The sequence below is a fragment of the Syngnathus scovelli genome, chromosome 15 (genome assembly GCF_024217435.2).
Source record: "Syngnathus scovelli strain Florida chromosome 15, RoL_Ssco_1.2, whole genome shotgun sequence".
In the NCBI taxonomy this organism is placed as follows: domain Eukaryota; kingdom Metazoa; phylum Chordata; class Actinopteri; order Syngnathiformes; family Syngnathidae; genus Syngnathus; species Syngnathus scovelli.
The window spans coordinates 13347401-13363916 of record NC_090861.1 but is presented as its reverse complement, the minus strand read 5'-3'; positions in this window follow the sequence as shown (position 1 = coordinate 13363916).

Genomic DNA, 16516 nt, shown 5'->3' with positions numbered 1-16516 from the left:
AAACGGGTTTGGCGTCAGACTCTTATAATGTAACCCCAGGCCGTCATCATATGCGTTTTTCATGCACATCAGAGCATCTGTTACATCTTTGTGGACAGTTTCACACCCGGTGATGCCAGACACTAGCACCCCATTGCAGACCACCAATATGGACAGTATTAACAACAACGGGGTCTTCATCGCTTTTAATATACTCCCGGTTAATACGCCATGAGCACCAAAGTACTACCACACCTTCATGGCTTTTGCTTTGGCGACACACCTGCGGTTGGCCAAGGTGGGATTGTGCCCACGGTAGCGTCGGATGGGCGCATCGCTATAGGTGGTGTGTACCACTTGCTGTGCATATCCGCCGAACGTGGATCAATTACCCTAGTTGTGCAACACATATTCCAGCTGGTTATTGTTGTCGGTTGTAATATTGTCACAATATTCATTGGTTATTGTATTGACTCAGTGTGTACTAGTATATATATATATTTCACTCCTGTATGGCGTCTATTTGGCATAGTGTAGGCACTGATAATAATGACACACACAACATCCTTTTTATTTAGAGGTACATTGTTTTCCACAGTCGACACATTCAGAACACTATCCAGAGTGTCATCGGGGTGGCTGTGGAATACCGATGTGTAGCTGAAAGGAATACTGGCGGTTTGTCTTGGCCAATGGGTGGCAACAATCATGTACGCAGTGTCATCCTTACCGGACGTACACTATTACACGCAGAGTTGTCACAACGGCCAGAAGGTCCACGACATGTGCTTGCACAGAGCATGGCATGCTGCGTCCTGCTTCTGCTTCTTGGACAGCGTCTTGGCCGGCACAAACGTGTGGCTGTTGTACTCGTGGCCGTTGTGCCGCAACAGCTGGAAAAATACATATGTGGCACCGGCCTGGGAGCATAGCTGCCATACGTCCGCGCGGCACGAGAGCTCAGCGGACCAGGCTGCCGATGTCCGCCTGCACGCCCTCGACCACGGACTGGGGCAGCGTCTCTGAGCGACCCGTCAACATCCGGTAGATAACTGCGGCGCAGTTGTAATACTTGACGTGATTCTGCATCTTGAGGACGGACAGTACCTGCTGTAACGTAACTGCATCATGCGCTATGCGGTATCGTTCGAGGTGGCCCTTTATGCCCGATAACACTGTGTTGGGGATGTGCACCGGGAACCTGCTGTCACCTATGCCCTGATACAGGTACACATAGCTGTGCAGCTGATCCACAAACCGGACTATGCGTCTTGCATCACCCGGTTGCTTTTGCTGCAGCTGCGGCTGAACATCCTGCCTACTGTACCACACCTCGTCATTAAAGAGAGCCACACGGAATTCCTCTTCATATGTCCATTTATTAGTTTCATAAACACAATGTACAATGCTTTTATACTTTTCGAGATGAGTAGTGTGCCCAGCGGTCGTGAACTCAATTATCACAGCGGCTGTCTCTAGGATAAACATGTACACCTGGGCATCAGATACACGTTTGAGTTTTGATATGACGTAATTGTGACATGACAACAGCGAGGGACGCATTTTTTCTAATCCCACTGCGTTAGGGTCGGGGCCCGGTAGTCAGCCAGAAAGTCTGCCTCGTTGAGCGCGTGCTGCGCAGGGGTAAACAGGTCACTCAGGTTCACGCTGAGGTCAACAGACACCGCCTGGGCGGTGTCGCCATTTTCATAACAGTCCAGGGAGGCCATTCGCGGCTGGAAGATGCGCTCCTCCAGGTCGCGTTCCAACATGTCCATAACGGCACTGAACTCTGGGCAGGCACGCATCCTGATGTTACGGCGGGGGTTGAGGCGCACGTACGCCTGAAACTGCTCCGTGGTCCGCACAGTGCCCGTCTCAGTATCCATATAATCCAGCATGGTCTCCAACATAAAGAAGTAACTGTCGTACACTTTGAGATCCAACGGCCGCTGGAACACGCGGCCGTTGGAGTCCAGTTTGAGAAACAACTCGTTAAAGTCTCTGATGGTGAACCGGCGCAAGTAATCCTTGACCGAGATACCCGCTGGCACATCATAGCCCAGCGCCGTTAGCAGGGCATGAGCCGTGTGTGCCTTTTGCCCGTCGGCCAGCCACTCGGTGTGGACATCGTAGTCCCGTTCAGTCCAGTTAAAGAAGTCCGCAACGGTGACGTCGATGTCCGGCTCCCGCAGGGGCGACAGCAAGGGCGGTAGCGGCGTCAGATCGTCGATCGATGGCGAGTGGGCGACGTCTATGAGCCCGTCGATCGGCAGCGAGTAGTTGGGAGAATGGCCCGGGGTCATGGGCACCGTGGATATAGGAGGGGACATTGGCACAGGGGATAATGGCGAGGACTCGAGAGACATTGGTCTGGGAGAGCCGCGTGGCGTCAGGGGTGGGGGCACGGGGGATGCGGGCACACAGTCCTGATTTTGCCCCACACTGCCGTGGGCCAGTAGCACTCGCCAGTCTGCACCACAACGCTTATCGTAAGTGTACAGCACATCGTTTATGTATTTCTTGTAGTGTTCGACATGCATGATGCAGGGCACCTGCACACCGTTCTGCGTGTATGGGGCGTAGTACCTATCAGAGAGCTTGAGCTTGGGTGTCACGCTTCTGTAATAGTCCAGCTGCTCGGGGCTCATGGGCTCGTACACAGACAAGAGCTGTTCCTCTTGAGTCGTGGGGGGCCTGATCACATCGTGGACTGCGTCCAAGGCATACTGCTTAACACAGGCACACACGGGCACATAGGGTGTGTATGTCTTCTGAACGTTATCCTCGTTAACACACTGCAGGGGCATATCCTCGATGCTGGTGTAAGCGATGACATTGTCAAAGCCGCCCGGCAAGATGTCCACTGGTAGATTCAGTGGTCTCACCAGGGCCCCGTACAACGGGCGCGCTGTCGTATTCTCGGGCTGCGGGCGGATCTCCTGGCACAGCTCTGGGTACGGGATGGCGCAACTCACTACCGTGTTGTAAGGTCCCACTACGGGTGTGTTGTCACGTAGTGTAGAAAAGATGGGAGATGTGTTGATCATGGGCTGGGGCACTGGTCGTTCCCAAGGGGGAGTCGCGCAGGGCTCCCCCCCGGCGCACAGAGTGTTCGTTGAAGCTATCGATGTTGCACCGGCTCCGCTGCTCGTCGCAAGAGTCGTATAGGGCGCGCCGCTCGGCGCTCGTACAGCACATCACGGGCAATCTCCTGGAGGGGCCGGGATCCACCATCATAGTTGTAGACGAGCGGCAGCTTGTAAACACGCGCCCGCATCTTAATGGTCACGGGGCTCTCGGAGGACATCAACCGTTCTATCTCATCCATGCTGGGCCAAAGCCACACATCACCCAGGTGTTTAACGTACAAGTCGTTGAGCTTGTCGGCAGAACGATACTCCATGTTACAGTCCCGCAAGGAAATATGTGCGGCTGCGCGCATTCTCTTCAGGTCCTCCAGAGTCTCGGTGCCGTACAGGGGTTCCTCAAATGACCTCTGTGAGACGCGTAGCTCCTCGGCTACCTGTTCGAGCAGCTCGTCACGCAGTTGTGCGACGCTATGGCGCTGCCCCGTCCTGGGATCATTGACCGGCACACCGCCTTCCAAACAACGGTTCAGCAACTCGCGCTCCGACATGATGGCGACCATATCGGTCCACTCCCGGAGGCTGCGTAGAGGAACAGGCGTGTGTGTGGGTTCGAACCGCACACGCTTCGCCAGAGGTGAAGCTTCGTTATCAAGGGGTCGCTTGGTAGACACCGGACTAGTAACGATGGAACATGACGGACCGGTGCCTATGGAGTAGGGACTGCTAGACGGGCTGTTATCGTAGTCCACCAATGGCCTAACGGGCCTCGTTGGACTTTCAGTCAGGGGCCGCTGCACCGGAGAGCCCGCAACGGGGCTGTTAGACCGGGGCCGTGTACTGTAGCTGTAGTCCGCCAGCGGACTGTCAGATGTCATCAGAGTCTCGGTCAGGGGCCTCGTCGGGCTTTGCCTGGCTCCCACCAGAGGGCTGTCTGGGCCGTCGGGTATCATCAGAGTCCTGGTCGGGGATCTCGACGGGCTTTGCCTGGCTCGCACCATAGGACTGTCTGGGCTGACGGGCGTCATTGGACCTTTGGTCAGTGGCCGTCGCACCGGGGAGCTGCCGTCCGTGTTGGGGCTTGCCATTAGAGGGCTGTCTTCATCCAGTGGCCCTCTCGAGCTGCTGTCCATGCTGGGGCTCGCCACCGGAGGGCTGTCGTCATTTAGTGGTCTTCTCGGACTTTCACACAGGGGCTGTTGCACCGGGGCGCTGTTGTCCGTGTTGGATCGTCTTTGGATCTCCATCTCAGCGCTCTGCTCAATCGCCAAGAGACTTTCCTCCAAGGGCCGCTGAGGCGACGGGCTACGCTGTGTGGGACTATGTACAGCCCTCACCAACAGCTGACACAATCTGTTCTTGTTACGCTTCATGCCCGTGGTAGGCGACATGGGGGATATTTCCAATTCATCACACTTGTTGCGAATGTCCTCTATGGGGATCTTCATGCACTTTGTAACGGTTTCGGGTGCCGTGATGGTGGGAGAACTGCCCGTTAGCTTCTTGCACAGCTCTGCGTGGGTGTACGGGCGCCCGGTATCTTCATTTCTCACATCGATGTTACGTTCTTTGCACATGGCGACCACTTGTCTCATAGACACTCACGCATACTTGGAATACTTTGGACGCTGCTGCTGCTGCTGCTGCTGCTGCTGCTGCTGCTGCTGCTGCTGCTTGCTGCTGCTGCTGCTGCTGCTGCTGCTGCTGCTGCTGCTGCTGGCCACCGCGGGCCGATGCGAGGCTGATGTAACGGTACTGGTCTGCGGTGAGCCCGACCCAACCGGTTTGACACCGGACTGTACAAATGCACAATCACACTGATGAACAACCAGACGTACTCAGCCCAGCTGGCTATCCGTATCATAGACAGGGACATTAAGTACATGCTCACTAACGAGTAACGTCTATGTGCACCTCAACAGTACCCAGCTTGTACGTTGCCACGAACTTGATTAGGTCACCTACGTACATTCGCACACCCTCTTGGCCAATTTTAGGATGCGGTCGGAGGATACCTCAGCGTGGTACTCGGGGCGCTTGTGGCCGTACCAAAGCGGTACGTCTTTGTCTTGAAGCCCTCAATACACATGGACATGCTAACCTGCTTCTCCAGCACAGCGTCAATAGTCATAGTGCCCGGCTTGAAACCCCGGCACATGGCGGAAAAGTCGGCAGTGGGTAGAATGAAGCAGCCGTGGTACCGAACGTCACGAGGGCGCTCAAACTCCGGGGCATACGTCTCCACGGCCGTGATAAAGGTGACACTGCTACCACCCTGCGCGCCCACCTGCACCTCAAATTGCATGGGCTCCGCTCCATGAAGCTTGAAACAAACGCGTGAACCCTTACGCACTGTCTTAAAGTCACGTGCTGTGTGCTGCCCCAGGCCCACGTAGAGCGCGTCAGTGGGCGCGTCGTACTTGTACGTATCGAAGCCCTCGGCGTGTAGATTGGCCGAGATGTCAAAGTCAAAGTCAAAGTCAGCTTTATTGTCAATTTCTCCACATGCCAAAGACACACAAAGAAACCGAAATTTCGTTCCCCCCTATCCCACGGTGACAAGACATGGCTCACAACAGACAAACAAGTAAACAAGTATAACAAAAGTGTGCTGAATAAATAATGAATAAATAACACAACAATAAATAAATAAATAAATAAATAAGAGGAGCAGAAAAAAAGGAGCAAGTGCGCGTACAGCAGACATTCCCGAAAATAGCGCAACAGTGCCGCACGCTACGCAGAAGGGGGTAGCGAGTGGGGGGGGAGTGGACTTCAGCGGGCAAGTGCTGTTCTGGGCGTCGAAGCGAGCAAAGAAGCGGTTCAGATCGTTCAGCAGACGGACGTCGCCCTCACAGCTCCTCGGCGCGGGCTTGTAGTCCGTGATGGTCTGAATGCCCCGCCAAAGGCTACGTGTGTCCTTGCTGTCCTTGAAGTGGGTGGAGACCTTGCACGAGAACGCCTTCTTCGCTTCTTTGATGCCTCGGGACAGGTCGGCCCTCGCTGTCCTCAAGCCAGCCTCATCCCCCGCGCTGAAAGCCTTGTCCCTGGCCCTCAACAGTCTGAGGACAGCCCCCGTCAGCCACGGCTTCCAGTTCGCACGAGTGACGACGGATTTCGAGCAAGTCACATCATCGATGCACTTCGTGATGTAAGAGGTAACAGAGTCAGTATACTCCTCTATGTCCGTCCAATCGTTGTAGGTGGCTGCCTGCTTAAACAAGTCCCAGTCAGTGGTGTCGAAGCAGTCACGAAGTGCATCGGAGGCACCCTCTGGCCACACTCGAACCTGCCTCCGAATCGGCCTGGATGCCTTTACCAATTGTCTGTATGCGGGCAAAAGCAAAACGGTGAGATATTCAGAAAGCCCCAGATGGGGAAGGGGGGTGGCTTTGAAAGCTCCCTTTTGCGCCGAGTAGACTAGGTCCAGGAAGCTGTCTCCACGTGTCGGAAAGGGAACATGCTGGTGAAGCCTCGGGAAAACAGACTTCAGGTTGGCATGATTGAAGTCTCCAGCGAAGATGGTGAAACCGTCAGGGTGCGCTGTTTGCTGTTCACTGACAGCCTGGTACAGTTCACCAAGCGCCGCGATCCTGTCTCCTTCGATGTTGGAAGGCGGGATGTATACCGCGACTAGCAGAATCGCGGTAAATTCCCTCGGCAGATAAAAAGGACGGCACTTAATGATCACAAACTCCACAAGCGGCGAGCAGTGCTTACATACCACCACAGAGTCCCGGCACCATTCTTCTCGGATGTAGACGCATATTCCACCTCCACGCAACTTTCCCCCTCGTACAATGGCACGGTCCGCCCGATAGCACGCTAGCCGCTCCAGATGGACTGCAGAGTCCGGAATGTTGTCACTCAACCAGGTCTCGGTGAACACGAGCACACAGCAGTTCCGCACCGTCCGGTTCGTAGACCTCAGCAGGCGAACGTAATCCATTTTGTTGTCCAGCGATCGAACATTCGCCAGAAGAATGGAGGGCACCGCCGGTCGCGCTGGGTTGGCCGCCAGCCTGGCCCGGACGTCGTTCATGACGTGCACAAACCGCATACCCGTTTCCGAGATACGAAAGTACACTGTGTCGGCGTTGGCGTACAACAGTTCGATCAGGGATTTGATTCTGTTGGGGTGAGTGCTCTCTGCATAAAACAGCATTTTTTAAAGGCATGGAGTTGTGCGTTATACCCAAGGCAAGGCACATGTGTGCCAAGTGCCGCAACGTACTCCAGCGGCCCATACAACTGGGATGCGGACATCGCGTGTGTGAAGAGTGCATGGACGAGGCCATGTGTCCTACGTGCGGTTGTGCAGTGGAGGAGCAGTTTCCCAACATAGCTATGGGCATGGAGGTCACAGCCATGCCGGCTAAATGCAAGCACAGCGGGTGTGACTGGGTCGGCACAGTGGACGACTACCACCGGGACCATGAGAACCGGTGCAATCACGAACTCATATCGTGCTCGCACTGCAACGCCGCCGCGGTCAAGAGAGCGCACTGGTGCGTTAACCGGGAGTCTATGGTGGAGGCTCAGAGGCTGACAGGCCTGTTGTTGCCCTTCCTGTCCGAAGAAGTGCAGAAGCTAAAGGGCCTGCTCGAAGACCAGATGGCCGTTAACAGATCCCTGGCCACACACCTGTGCGAACTTCAGGCCACTGTGTACTCAGGCACCATGGTGTGGATCGTGGAAGACCTTGACACGCGCAGGAGGCTGGGGCCTGAGCACATAACGTTGCACCCGTTCTACTCCAGTCGCATGGGCTACAAGATGTGCCTGCGCTTGTACCCGAACGGCGAAGGGCCTGGCAACGGCACGCACATATCCCTCTTTCTCGTCATGCTCCAGGGGCCCTATGACACGCTGCTGATATGGCCATGCCGATTGAGGGTCTGGTTTGAAGTACTGGGCAACGGAGGGGTGCTTCTCGGAGCGACCTCATTTACACCCAGCCCCAATGACCAGGCGGTCCAGAGGCCCACGGGCCACTCCAACACACCCATCGGATGCGCACGTATGTGCCCCCTTAATTCCCGGTACCTCGTCGGAGGCCGCCTGTACATCAGGGTGACCACCGAATAACGTTTGATTCCTAATAAAAGGCACCTGTTTGGTTGGTTATGTGTCATCAAACAATGTCTTTGAGTGTGTTTCTGGCTCCCGATAGACAGCAGTTTGGTGACTCCGGGGGCAGTACCCATGTACTCCTCACCGGTGGGGCATACATAATAGATGACCACAAGGTGTCGGAGCTGTGGCACTTTCTAGAGCGCACTAGCGAACCCATACACTGGGCAGAATGCAGGCCCCACGATACAATGCTCACTATAAATGTGGACCTCAGAGCGTCCGAAACAGAAGAACACCTATACACGCTAGACTCCCATGTTATGCCTGTGCATAGAGAGGTTGTGCACTTGCTCGGGCAATGCGTGATGGGGGGCATCAGGTCCGAGGACTGCTCGTTTGTGCTGCTGGAGAAACTGGACCACGCCGGGGAGGTGGCCCGACCGATCCGGTGTGACTCACAGGGCAACGTGAAGCAGGGGTTCCACATGCAGTACACAAAGATATTTGCCGACACACACGCTCTAACCGAATACATAATAAAGCCCCTGGCTACAAAGTTTCCTGACGTAGACACCCTCAGCTGTAGCAATGCTTGGTTGCTGTACGGTGCGTGCAAGCCCAACGGCACGGCGTACACCGTTACAGGCCAGTATGAGGCCAACGGGCGACCCGTCGAGGGAGCGCCATGGGATGGCTACCGCTTCCCGAGCTCGGGCAACCTGGCCGTCGGCCCTGACGAGGCGCCCGTTACGCTGTTGGGCAAGATGCTGTCGGTCGTGCCGTACGGTCGCTTCAGGTACAAGCGTAGGCTCGTGTGCACCGTGTCCCAAGCCCCGCAGCAGCAACAGCGGCTCTTGCAGCAGCCCATGGAAATAGAGACGCCCGCCCCTCAGGACAGAACGAGGTTTACGGACATCGAGCGTTTGGTGAATATGCTGCCCGAGCGCGCGGCTGAAGACCGTAACGTGTGGCTCAAGGTAGGCTTCTGCCTCCACCAGCTCACTGAGGGCAGCCAGGACGGCCTGCGGCTGTGGATGTCCTTCAGCGCTAGATGTGCTCGAAAGTTTGATGCGGGTACGTGCCATGACATGTGGGAGCGTCAGATGAGGCCCAATATGTACACAATAGGCACACTGCGGTACCTGGCCAAGCAGTACAGTTCCCAGGAGTACGACGAGTGGACGCACCAGAGATGGATGGCCACCGACAGGCTCAAGCTGACACACGTGGGGCTGGCAAATATCATGTACAGTGCTCTGGCCACACACTATGTGTGTGCCAACATCAAAACCGAAGTGTGGTACAAGTTCCAGGGCTCTGTGTGGAACGAAAAGGGTATGAACGTGGTGCGTAGCCTAATATCGTCTGAGACAGGCCCCATACACACGGTGCTTAACAAGTACCTGTCCATGGTGGCGGCTGAGTTGGTGCCGCAGCCCGACGAGGGGTACCTCAAAGCGCTTCACCGCACCACTGCACAGCTGGGTTCGTCACCGTTCAAGTCGAGCGTGATGCGCGAGTGCGCTGAACTGTTTTACGTCGAAGCGCCTCAACACAAATCCCAACATCATAGCCTTCTGTAACGGCGTGTTTGACTTCAAGAACAGGGTGTTCAGGCAGGGTGAACCCGAGGACATGCTGTCGCACACCCTGCCCGTGCCTTACACTCAAGTGGGATACGGTCGGTACGTGGACGAGATCCTGGCCGCGGCCACCCTGGACCCCACCACCAACACGTACAACGTGTGCGAGCTACTGGATGCTATAGTCGATGTGGCCAATACCATGACAGTTAATGTTAGGTTCAAAATCAGCAAAAGGATCAGCAGACAAAACCAGTGAGGCAGAATATTGAGTCTTTTCTCACGGGGAGTGCATTCAGACTTACAGCAATCCGACTACACTAAAAATCTGTTTTACACTCCTCGCTCTTTTTATTTGGAATGCCCTACCCACAGTGTGAGACGATTAGCCCTTAAGGGGGGGCTTCGTCTCGTAAGAAAAGAAACAAAAAGTAACGCACAAATTGTTGCGTGCAGATATGGCTATATCAGCAAAACAGTTTAAGCGATATTCCGAGAGATAAAAAGAGAAAGTGACATTCTTTAAGGAAGATCAGAAGGTTCATGACGCATTGTTTGACGCGTTGTTTTCACGATCTGTTCTGGTGGACGCTGAGCTGTCAGCAGCATCTTGTTTGACACAACCGTCATCTCGCCCCTGACCCAGCCGTAATCCTTCTGTTCTGTTGTACAAGATAAGAATAAGAAAGGCAAAGCAGCAAGCATACTGAACAGTAATATTGTGAATAAGTACTCATTAGAGAACGCATGATAACATATATATATATACAATTTTTCTAACAATTCCCCCCTGTTTATCATAAGTTCTCGGGGACTAACTTATCACCCATATGGCCACTTCAAAAGATTTTCAGCCAAGAGATCACATTTCGCAAGAACTAACTTACACTTGGGAGGAAATTGAGTCTTAATCATCAAAGCCAGAGTCACGAAACAAATCGGACAGGTTTACCACAATGGATTCGCTGACAGAGTCGTCACTAGAGAAAGAACTCCCGTCGATCGAAAGGTCATCCCTTTGGAGTAACGGAAAAGTCTCAGCTGGTGGAGAGATAGCAGTTGTAATTAGCTTAATAATTAAGGATCGGAGACAAGGAATGCAGCAACATCCACACAGGGTCAAAATGGCAGAGAAAACGGCAATGGAGACCAGGACCGAGGAAACCAGGGTGCGGTACTTTCCGAACACATTCAACCAGTCGGTCCAAACCTCTGTGTTCACCCCACTGTGTTCCTTCATCCTCCCATTCAAGGTCCTCAGACCCTCAAAGGCCCGGGACAGGCTTCCGTCGGCTGCAGTATTATTTGGAATAAATGTGCAACATTGCTCACCAAACATGGCGCAGACACCGCCCTCTTTTGAGAGTAGCATGTCAAGGGCCATTCGATTCTGGAAAGCCATGAGGGAAGTAGCGGCCAGTTGGGAGTGGACCGCCTTGAAACTCGCCTCGGTCCAGTTTCCAAGCCTCTGCACGTTGTAGTGGATGTAGTTAATCCTGTCAACATTTTTGTTAAGAGTACACCACCAACACAGGGCGGATTCAAAACCAGCTGCTATCTGATTCACCAGCTTATACTCATCCGGTACTCCTCTAGGAACACCAATGGCGTCTATGTAAATTGGATTAACTGCGCCCTGCCATTCGGCGTTTCGCTTCGTTCTCGGCCAGTATTCGGGCACTACAGACTTAGCAAAAGATGTTAGATCATAAGACATTGGTATCAAATGAACAGGAAACAATAGGCCTACCAAAGCGCAAATTCCAGAGCTGTTTAAAGGCAACCTATCATAAAGTTTTTTACTATTACACCAAAACCAAATATCACTACGAGCAATGGGCAAAAAGGGGCAGTGACATTGGTCATGGACCCACACCATGGAGTAGGTAGGGCGCCGAGCTTCTCACCGGTACCAGGTAATCTAATGCATGTAAAATTACCCTTATCTACATCGGACGAAAAAAGGGGTTTATATTTTGTCATAGAGGCAACAGGGTAAACCTTATCCCATTTAAAACAATCATGAGTGGGTGAAATGGATGAGTTTAACATTAAAACAACAGCACACTTAGGAACTATATTTGCAAGTATTTTCAAAAGAGGTCTTGGACCCATACATGCAATGCAACTGGTGTTAGCCATTTTTGCGGCTTGCTCAGCCATAAGAAGCCAGTTGTTGATTTGACCGCTTATTCCTGTGGAAGCTACAAAATAGCCTTTTCATAGGTAAAATAATAGAAGAAGATGTATTAGGAGCCACAGTAAACATTAATGAGTTATTGTAAGTCCAAGACAAAAGCCATGGTGCGCAAGTTGGAACGCGGACGGTTTCTGGTGTACAAACAACATGATCAAAAGGGGATTTTGTGTTGCCCTTATGTCTAGCAATTTTTCCCCATGAGCCATATTGATTAGAATCAGCGTTGGTAGTTGCCCGAGAGAAGAATGTTCGAGGCTCATGGTACTCCATCCCTCCAAATAAAATAACCCCCGAAAAAAAATACAATGGTAACACAAACCAGCAAAAGCAACCAAAAACACATGGCAGACTTTGCACAGGCCACAGCCGGATTAAAGTACTCACCAAATGGCTCTCTAATGCTCATGTTTTTGGATCTCCTCAGAGTCAACACCCTGAGCTTCGGGTTGGTGTCTTGGAAATTGGCTTCTGCTAGCTTTCGTGTCAACCCTGGATCTTGGCACCAGGATCAGGCACTATTACCAGACTTTGCTCACCTTCCGTACTTAGGTTGGGTCTGCGGAGATCACCTTTTTACAATAAGATAAATGCAGAAAACAAATAAATGCAGAAAAAAAACAATATTTTTCCCTTCACATTTATGTAATTGGATATAAACAATATGTATTGTCTGAAGCGGATACAATGCAGTCGGGAACTTTCCTCTCTGAGGTCTTAAATTGCCTCGTGAAAAAGCTGCAAAACCGTATGTCGTATAAATAGCTTCAACTTGTTTCACCATACCCCCCGTCGAGACATGGGTGACCCCATGACTCGAAATAGCAGCCCATTTGATACGAGGCAAGACAGGTTTGCCCAAAGGTCACACAAAAAGACCATCAGTGTTTTTAGTTGCACCCCGTTTTTTTCAAGAGAGTCGTTCCTGGGAGGGGCTCTGAGACTGCATGTCAAGCAACACATCAGGGGAGATGTGTGACATCGAATCATGATCAGTGAGAGACGAGAGGACATGGAGCAGGCCTTCTGCAGCGGCCTTAGCGGATTTGTCAGCAAAAGCATTACCAAGAGAAACAGGATCAGATCTTGCAGTGTGAGCAGCACATTTGCAAACCGCCACCTTTAAAGGTAGCTGGACAGCGTCCAAAAGTTGAGTTAGTAATGTGGAATGGGTGACGGGCTTCCCTGTAGAAGTTATCATGCCACGGTTGCTCCACTGCTGAGCAAAAACGTGCACTGTAGCAAAACCATACTGACTATCAGTCCAGATAGTGACGGACTTGTTTGCAAACAATTTGCAGGCCCCAGTCAAAGCAATGAGCTCAGCGGCCTGTGCTGACATATAGGATGGCAGTTTAGCAGCCTCCAAGACTTCGTCGGCAGTAACAATGGCATACCCAGTAAGGGTCACACCAGATTCATTTGCTTAGAAGACCCATCAACAAAACCCACATGACCATCTGGCAGAGGCGTATCTTCCAAATCAGGCCGAGCCTTTGCAATCTGTTGGGCAGCATCGACACAATCATGGAATCCGCCGTCGTCAGGAAGGGGAATGAGAGTGGCAGGATTGAGAGCAGCTGAGACAGCAACGTAGCCATGCAAGAAAGATGACATGCAGGCGACAGAAAAGTCACTCACTCACTCACTCACTCACTCACTCACTCACTCACTCACTCACTCACTCACTCACTCACTCACTCACTCACTCACTCACTCACTCACTCACTCACTCACTCACTCACTCACTCACTCACTCACTCAATCTGACAATCAATTAATCAATCAATCAATCACACAGGTGTTAACTAATTTGTAATTATATTGCAAGCAATTCCTAATCCTACTTTACCTTTGTATAAGGCACAGGTGTCAAATTGTGCTTCATATTCATGTCATTACTCAAATTGCAAATTATCTTCCCTCTTAATAATGTTGTAAGTTTAAATATTAGACCAGTTTGTATTTGTCTGATTTGAAAGCGAGTTACTCGTCAGCTTGTTTTGCAACTCCCACAATATGAGGCGCTCACACATCTACTCGGGTATGACAGTCATACCGGCCCTCCAAAAGAAGCCATGACTACACCGCGGCCCTTGAACAAATGAGTTTGACACCCCTGGCACAAGGGATAGCCTTCTCATTGATCAATCGCGTATCTTAAATCATGCTTTTCCTCCTTTGAAGCGACTATGTACTTCAAACCCAAACGGCACCATTTTATAGGGAAAAATTTGTCGAATTTATTCGTTGTCGACATAATACTGGTCGCAAATTTTCATGTACTTCAAACCCAAACGGCACCATTTTATAGGGAAAAATTTGTCGAATTTATTCGTTGTCGACATAATACTGGTCGCAAATTTGCATGTAGAGCATTTTTCAGTTGTTGATCATAGACATCAGTTGAACACTCTTTCTGGTCTGTGTCTAAAGTCTTCAAACAACTTATCTTGTTTTTGTTTAGTTCGGCCAATGTCTGTGTAATTTGCTCTACGTTGGAATTTTATTTTTATCCTGCCCAATAGTTGGTCAATTTGTATTTGTAATGGCACCCTGTTATATTCCAATGGACGGCCCTGGAGATCAAAAGGACTCCAGGCGCCTTTAACGCTTGCCCAATGTTTGGTTAAGGATACCATGAAAACCTGTTGTACTTCATCACCTCTCAAATTATAGGAAGCAATGAGTTGTTTAATTTGGAGTACAAAGACGGAAAGGATGGTTCGCTTTGCCGTGCCACAACATCTGTCTTTGTAATTTGATAATTTTTCTCATCTTCATTCATCACATTCTTAGCTGCGATTCTTAAGCGAGCTCACGCTGACACTGTGTCATCATCTTCCTGTCTGTGCAACAGCAAGTTCTTTTTTATCTTTTCTTCGTCTTCCTTATCTTTCAATTTTCCTCTCATCTGGGAAAATGAGAATGTAATTTTGCTTTTTAATTTTTAATTTTAAGTCTTGCAAAATTGCTATATCCTTACTGCACCGAGATAAACTATTAAACATATCTTTAAACAAAAACAATCTACGCTCCTGCAGAGACTCTTCAAAATGGGACCCAAATGTCAGATTACAAATCAAACCTCCTCCTTCACTCTCACATTTTTTGATAGAACAGTCTAATTAGCTAGACACTGTCATATCGTACTAAATAATGGCCTGCAAATTAAATATAATGTTGTTGCTGTGGTCCCTCAAAACATGTGACTAGAATTTGGACAATTACTAACCCCCATCAATTGATAAATTATCTCCTCACTAAAGTCCTAGCCTGTTAACCTATCTGCATCAAGAAGACATTTGCAATGTAGGGGATTAGAGAATAATAATAACACCATTGATTTCTAATCATTAATCTAATTTTATCCAGTTCTACAATGTATGTTTTCTCTTACTCTCACATTTTTATAAGGGTTGGGCACTCTCCTCGTCGGATGAGTTTCTGCCCACAACCGTCATATTATTCTATAATTTCAAATTTTTACATTTAACAATGCAAATCTGATAAACCATTGTCTAGCACACCGTTTTCGTGCACCAATTTAGCGCAATTCCAACCTTTATAACGAACTGATACACAAAGACAAACATACACAGAAACAAACACACGGGCCCACAACATAGACATGACAATCTTCCCAGCTGATAACAAGGGTGGGGGGAGCAACTGAAGTGCGGAGAGCCTCGCCACCGCCACGTCGCATAATGCAACCACCTCTGTCCAAAATATGCATTTGTCAAGATATTTTATATTTTCGGTGTCGACCCCTTGCATTTTAATTCATGTCGGGGTAGCGGCTTTTGTTTGCTCGTTGATTTTCCCATGGTTTATTTCTCTAAATTTCGGAGTTGGCAATTCGAATGGCACCTACAGTGTCCGAAAGCCAATTTAATTCACAGGACAGTGGTAAAATATTCAGTGGTAAGTCTCCTTTCCTCTGCTTCCACACAAAGCCACTGTCTACAATCCTGTTTTATATAAAGGAGAGCTCAAATGAGATCACTCTCAGTCAAACCATACACACACACACACAATGCACACTCTTATCGTCTCACAGGCAAGCAGGGGAGTCCGCCCTCCCGTGGATTTTAACAAACTCTTTAACCTTCCTATTGTGTAATAAAAAAACTTATTTTTGCCTTATTCTTAAAGTAGATATAAAACCTATCTGTCATGGATAAAGAAGCCAAACCAGCTAAACAAGAGTTAAGAAAAACACCACAGATGGCAGCAGAAAGCTAACACATTAGGAAGGTTAAGTTAGGAGGCCCCACGACACCTCAGCGGAATTTAACTGCTCCAAATTACCTGTACTTCTTCAGAAAACAGATGGGTCCGCTCTCCCATGGAATTTAACTGATTTATCAGTCAGGGGACTCCGTCATCCCAGCGGAATTTACTGTTTCTAATTGCATTTGATAGGGTCTAGAATTGTCAAGGTTTTAAGTGACCTCTTGTCACTGCACTTTCATTACTTTCAACAGAATCAAGATTCGTACTCACAGTCTGCTGGGCCTTCTCCTCGGATGATCTCGTCAACCACTCCGGCATCCAGCTGACTGATCGAGTCAGCCCCGTGAAAAGGG